Source organism: Orycteropus afer, unplaced genomic scaffold (genome assembly GCF_000298275.1).
Source record: "Orycteropus afer afer isolate SDZICR_OR568_19922 unplaced genomic scaffold, OryAfe1.0 scaffold00056, whole genome shotgun sequence".
Classification (NCBI taxonomy): Eukaryota; Metazoa; Chordata; class Mammalia; order Tubulidentata; family Orycteropodidae; genus Orycteropus; species Orycteropus afer.
The window spans coordinates 4698775-4704966 of NW_006921643.1; positions in this window are offsets into that span (position 1 = coordinate 4698775).

A 6192-nucleotide genomic window follows, 5' to 3' on the forward strand; every position below is an offset into this window, starting at 1 on the left:
GTGTGCATAGAACAGGGCTGGCACATAGTCGGCTTTCAGTGTTATATTGAGTTTTATCTGTTAAGATTCATTCAGAGTAGGGGCCTTTGGCTGTCCCATCACCCCCTGTCTGCTAGGTCTTCAACACTCAGAATGCTGAGGTGCAATATCTGCCCAGCTTCTCTATGAACCTAGCATGGTGACAAGGCTATCACCAAACTACTTGGGTGTGAATTTTTTCCCCCCTTTATAAAGAAGTGTAATTGGAGCTTTCGTAGAGAATTCAAGCAGTACAGAGAACTGTACAAAATAAAATTCAAGATTTTACCACTTAGGGCATTAGCATTTTGGTGATCTTTCATTTACTTGCATCTATATTCGTGTCTTTTTTTTAAGAGCCAATTTTAGAATATCAATGTGTTTTGCAGCCTATTTTATGAATTGTGGGTGTCATTCTAATACAGCGTTTTTTATTGATGAGACTCAGTGTTTTTTTTTTTTTTAAACAGCTACGGGTATCTTTACGTATCTTTACATAGGTTTGATTCCTTTGGGTGGATTCCTGTATGTAGGGTCCTTGGGCAGAAAAATAACGTACAGTTTACATTTTTGTAAGAACTCCAGGAAGTTGATTTAGAGTGCTGGCGTTTTCCCAGCCGCCATGGGCTTTACCATCCTCCTGATTCCTACTTTAATCCCTGAGATAGAATTTGTTACTAAAGAGCAAACAGTCGAGTTCCTGCTGTATTTTTTAAACTATGGGCCTCTGCTAGTCCTGTTACAGTGTCTCAGTCTTCACCATTTGCGAAGTGTTGCGTAGCCTGCACTCCTGACAGCATTTTCCATTCGAAGACCACTGCCATCCAAGGATAGTATGGGTATTGTGAACTCCAGAAGTGGACCAGGATCCTTAGGTCTAGAGGATGCCAAGGAAAATTTGGCCCATCAAGCCTCTTGATGACAATGGTGAACTCTGTGTGAACTGGGAATTGAGACCTTATTTTCCTTCCCGAAAGGCAAGAAATGAGCAGGTTTTTTTGTGGTGGTTTACAAATACAATGTATACGTATTCAAACATTCAATTTTCTCACACTGTTTTGTACATTTAGTTTCACGTTAAAAATGTAAGAGTTTATCAATGATAGGAAAGAAGCATAAGTAAAGAACTTGCAGAGGGTAATGCGCCCGGGATCACGGGCTAAGATAATTAATGGGCCCTAAGAGCTCATCCTGTCCGCAGGATATTTTGTCCCTTACTGCGCAAGAAAGTTCCATAGGCTGCTTCGGAATCACGTATTCATATTTTGCATCTGTTTAAAGGTCCAGCTTTATGTGTCCATACATGTATGAGGGTAGGTGTGTGTAGATAATCAGAATTATCTTTGGGTTTGTCTTGTTTCTGGAAGTGACACGGTACATGTTAACTTGGTGTGACACTGAAGTTTGGTGTATGGGTCTGGTTGAGGGGGTTGTGCACGCGCACTGTCGTTACCTACACGCCTCTATTTGGTGGTGGTGTGTTTGACAGAGATCTGTTATCAAGGTCTGTTTTCTGTCTCCAGATTCCCCTTCTACTGCATCCCCGAGCGTGTGTAAGGACACCAGCCCCGTCCCACTCCCGCCTTCTAGAGAGAAGGGTCTCAGTACATCCGCGAGCACAAGTGTGCAGCGCGGAGGACGAGAAATCTGTGATCGCGCGTTCTCTCGTGAGCCCTCTAGTGGGCCGGGACTGCAGCGCTGACAGGAGAGGGCGGGGCCGGCGGCGGCGGAAGTGAGATCACTTCCGCGCTGGGGTGTTTGTTTGGTCTGGAGAAGGGAGGTGGCGGGCGAAGCGCACGTCGAGCGGGGGAGCGGCGCTGCCTGTGGAGATCCGCGGAGGCCGACAGGATTCGTTGGCTGCCGTCCCCGCTGCCGTGCACTGGGTGAGGGGGTCCTTTCGGGCGGAACAGCAAGAAGGGTGCAGCAGTCCTGGCGGTCGAGGGACAGCACCTCGGCAACGCCTGAGCGGCCTAGAGGGTCCCTTCCGATTGTTAGCCACCCTGTCCCCAGATGGCCTCCGTTGTTTCTTTCAGTTTTCTGCCGAGTGTGAGGGACAAGCTTAAGCCGACTTCGTCTATTTCTTCTCTGAGAAATGGCTGTTGCTTTTTTTCTCATTGTCATTATTATTTATGATTTGGTTCTGGCAGCTTTCTATCCGGGTCCTCAGTGGCGCGCAGGGCTTGCCGGGATAGCACTTCTCGCGTCTCCTCAAGCCTTCCCAACTCTTTCTTCCTTCCCCACCCCCATCCCCATCCCGGTACCTTTTGCCAGCCCCTCACTGCCGCCTCGGCAACAAAGCTCTTTGTTTCTGTCCACTTTACGCCTGCGCGTCGCCACGCGCACCCTTCACTTGCTGCGCGTGCGCTCTCTTGCCTATGCCTGGGGCGTCGTTGGTGGGTGGGGGGGAGGCGGTGAGCCAGAAGCGGTGGAGGAACTAGCGGGTAGGCAAGGGCCCGGGTGGAACACCAAGCAACTGTCAGCGAGTCTGTATCTTTATGAATCCCTTTCTCTCATTTCTTCGTCTTCTCTACTCATTGTTTAAGTTATACCTCTTGTTCCAGATAGCAGTACCTTTGTCTGAGGTACGGGAGACCCCTACTCCAAGAGGAGTTTGAACTAGATAAGCCTTAAGAGCCCATCTCATTTACAGTCTTTGATACTTTTCTTTTTACCTTGTAATTCCTCTCTAATGCTTTGTGCTTCTATCCCCCACCCCCCAATATAGGGCTTGTAGTGCAGTTTTGTTTTCAAAACATTCGTTGCAGCCATCAGCAGTGCAATTTTTAGTCGCTCATGAAATGATCTTTTTCTGCCCCCTTTTGCTATCCTTCCCTGATTTTGCGACCTTGTCATCTTACAAAACTCTGGAAAGAATTTGGCTTCCAGTTTGCCTTGCAGAAAGGTTTAGTATAACTGGCAGCCTTTGATTTTAATTTTAACAGAAGGCAGATTCTTTTTTTTTTTTTTGATTGTGATTTGGGTGAAGATTTACAGAGCAAATTCACTTTCCATACAGCAGCTCACATAAACTTTGTCTCATGTCGTTGACCAGAGTTTACCACAATGCAACAGCTCCCCTCCCACTTCCTCCCCATAGTTACCTCTTCCCAGTGTCCATCCCTCCATACACTCCTGCCCCCTGAGCTGTCTCCCTGTACATAAGCAGCCCTTCTTTCTCCCATGATTGTTCTCTCCAAGGAGTGTATCTACTTGAGTTAAATGTTCAACTCATAAGAAGGCAGATTCTCTTATGATGTGTGCTGGTTAGATTTGTACCCTGGTGGCACAGATTGCATTTGAACAGTTGGTTAAGTGTTGGTTTGCATTTTCATTAAATAACTTTTGAAATTTCATCCGTTGTATTTTTTTAATAAGACTCTGGTATTTGCTATTTTTTTCTGCTTCTGGTTTGTGAAAGACATATTTATGGCAAATTAATCTTTTTGTGTTGTTGATTTTTGAACTTGAACAAAACTTTCTCACAAAATAAGTATTTATCACAAATAAAGATAGGCAGTGTCCGAAAATTTTATTATATTTCTGTTTGTTTAGAGATGGGGTTTGTAGAATGGAGATTTGCTGTAATGACAGTTAAAGGCTTGGGAACTTGGCCCTTTTTATTACAGTATGTTGCTCCTTAAGAGTTTAAATTGAGCTAAATGATTTCTACCCTCTTAGGGACCCAATAAGTTTATAACAGGCTTTTCTTTGAATAAGTGCTCTGTATCTTACTTGAATTCATCCCTTTATAACTCTAGTTTTAATGAAACTGAAAGCATTTATAAAATACTTATTGTTGGCACAACAGTTTCATGGATATTGTGGGAGATTAAAGAAGGTGAAAATAAGGGTCCTGTCCCTATTCTTGTAATCATATAACCTTTTATGCTTTTACGTCTTGTAATTTACAAAATATTTTCTATTTCATTATCACCACAACAACCTGTGAGGTAGAGCAAATTTTATCTTACTCATTTTGAGATTGAGGAATGAGAAATTTTTTATTTAGTAAATACTTATATAATATTGTTCTAAATGCTTTTATAAATATCAACTTAACCTTTCTATTCTCTCTTACTATCTTTTGAAGGTAGGTAATACTATAAAGTGAAGATAATAAATGAGAGATGTTAAGTAACTTGTCCAGTGTCACATAGCTAGTAAGAGCTGGAGTTCAAAATCCAAGTAATCCAGAAATTGTGTGCCCTTAACCATTTTATTTTGCTGCATGTGATTTAGTGACATATCTGTGGTTGTGTAGGTGGCACAGTAGTGTATCTGAGATTTAAATCTACTTTGTGTGGTCTAATTCTGGTGCAAGATTAAAATCGTCCATGTGGTCTAGACCACCCTATTGCACAGATAATAGTTTGTATTTAATACAGCCTAAGGTTCCGTTCCAGTTGTTTAGTATTTTTATCTTCTTAATATCATTGTTTAGAGTAGTGCTATCCAATAAGGTAGCTACTAACTAGTTGTGGCTTTTGAGAACTTGAAATATAGTTAGTGCAACTGAAGAGCTACGTTTTAATAAATTTAAATAGCCCCAAGTATGTGATTGGTGGCTATCATATTAGATGGTGTAGGTTTAGAGGGCTCAGATTGCCTCTGTTTCTTATCTTTTAATCAATTTTTATAAATGACATTTCTGATATGCTTGGAGTTTTTATCAGTACTGATGTGATAGGCAATACTGAGCCATCCTTGCTCTCACCTAACTCCCCTTGTAACAATCCCCTTGTTACACTACAGTTGAGATTAGGTTTGTAGCCTTTGGTTGGATTTTTTTTTTTTTTTTCTCTCCTACAGGCTTGTTTATTAGGTACTGTGGCTTCTGACTCATTGTTGTTGTTGTTGTTGTTGTATGCCGTCGAGTCGGCCCCGACTCATAGCGACCCCTCCTTGGGTTTCCGAGGCAGTATCACTACGGAAGTAGATTGCCCAACCTTCCTTCCGAGGAGTGGCTGGTGGGTTTGAACCGCCAGCCTTCTGGTGAGCAGTCAAGTGCCTTAGCCACTATGCTACCAGAGCTCCTAGCGACCCTAAATACAACAGAATGAAACACTGCTTGGTCCTGGGCCATCCTTAAAATTACTGCTATGCTTGAGCCCATGGTTGCAGCCACTGTGTCAGTCCATCTTACTGAGTCTTCCCCTTTTCTGCTGACCCTTTACTTTACCAAGCATGATACCTTTCTCCATAGACTGGTCCCTTTTGACAATGTGACTAAAGTAGGTGAGATAAAGTATGGCTGTTCTTGCTTCCAAGGAGCATTCTGGCTGTATTTCTTCCAAGACAGATTTTGTTTGTTCTTTTGGCAGTCCATGATATTTTCAGTATTCTTTGCCAGCACCACGATTCAGATACATCAGTTCTTCAGTCTTCCTTATTCATTGTCAGCTAGCTTTCATATGCATATTAGGCAATTGAAAATATCTTGGCTTGAGTCAGGAGCACCTTAGTCAGTCCTTAAGCCTTCAAAGTGACATCTTTACTCTTTAACACTATAAAGAGGTCTTCTGCAGCAGATTTGCCCAGTGCAGTATGTCATCTGATTTCTTGACTGCTGCTTTCATGTGTTAAGGAGAAGTTATTTTTACCTTGTATCTTGCCTTAGCAAGGTTTACCTGCTCTAAATATTTACAAAGCACCAAGATAGATAATGCTGTTTGTTATGTGCCAGGCTCTGTGATTATTACCCATTTTACAGATGAAGGAGCTCTGTTAGCACAGTCCTTAAGGCATCTGACTGCTAACCAGAAGATTGGTGGCTCAAACTCCCAGCCACTCTGGGCAATCTACTTTCTTAAAGATTTACTGCCTTGGAAATCTAACGGGGGTTGCTATGAGTCAGAATCGACTAGATGGCAGTGGATTTGGTTTTTTTTTTGGGGGGGGCGGTTACCAATGAAGAAACATGTAACCCAAAAAACTAAACCCATTGCCATCAAGTAAATTCCAACTCAAAAGTGATACTATAGGACAGAATAGAACCACCCCGTAACTTGGCCATGGTTACTCAGCTAGAAAGGTAGCCTGATTCTTTAATCATTACTTTATACTGCCAAACATTAAAACAAATTTCATGCAGACATACCTCAGAGATGTTGCAGGTTTGGTTTTAGACCACCACAATGAAAATGATTCACACACATTTTTTGGTTTGCTTTCACA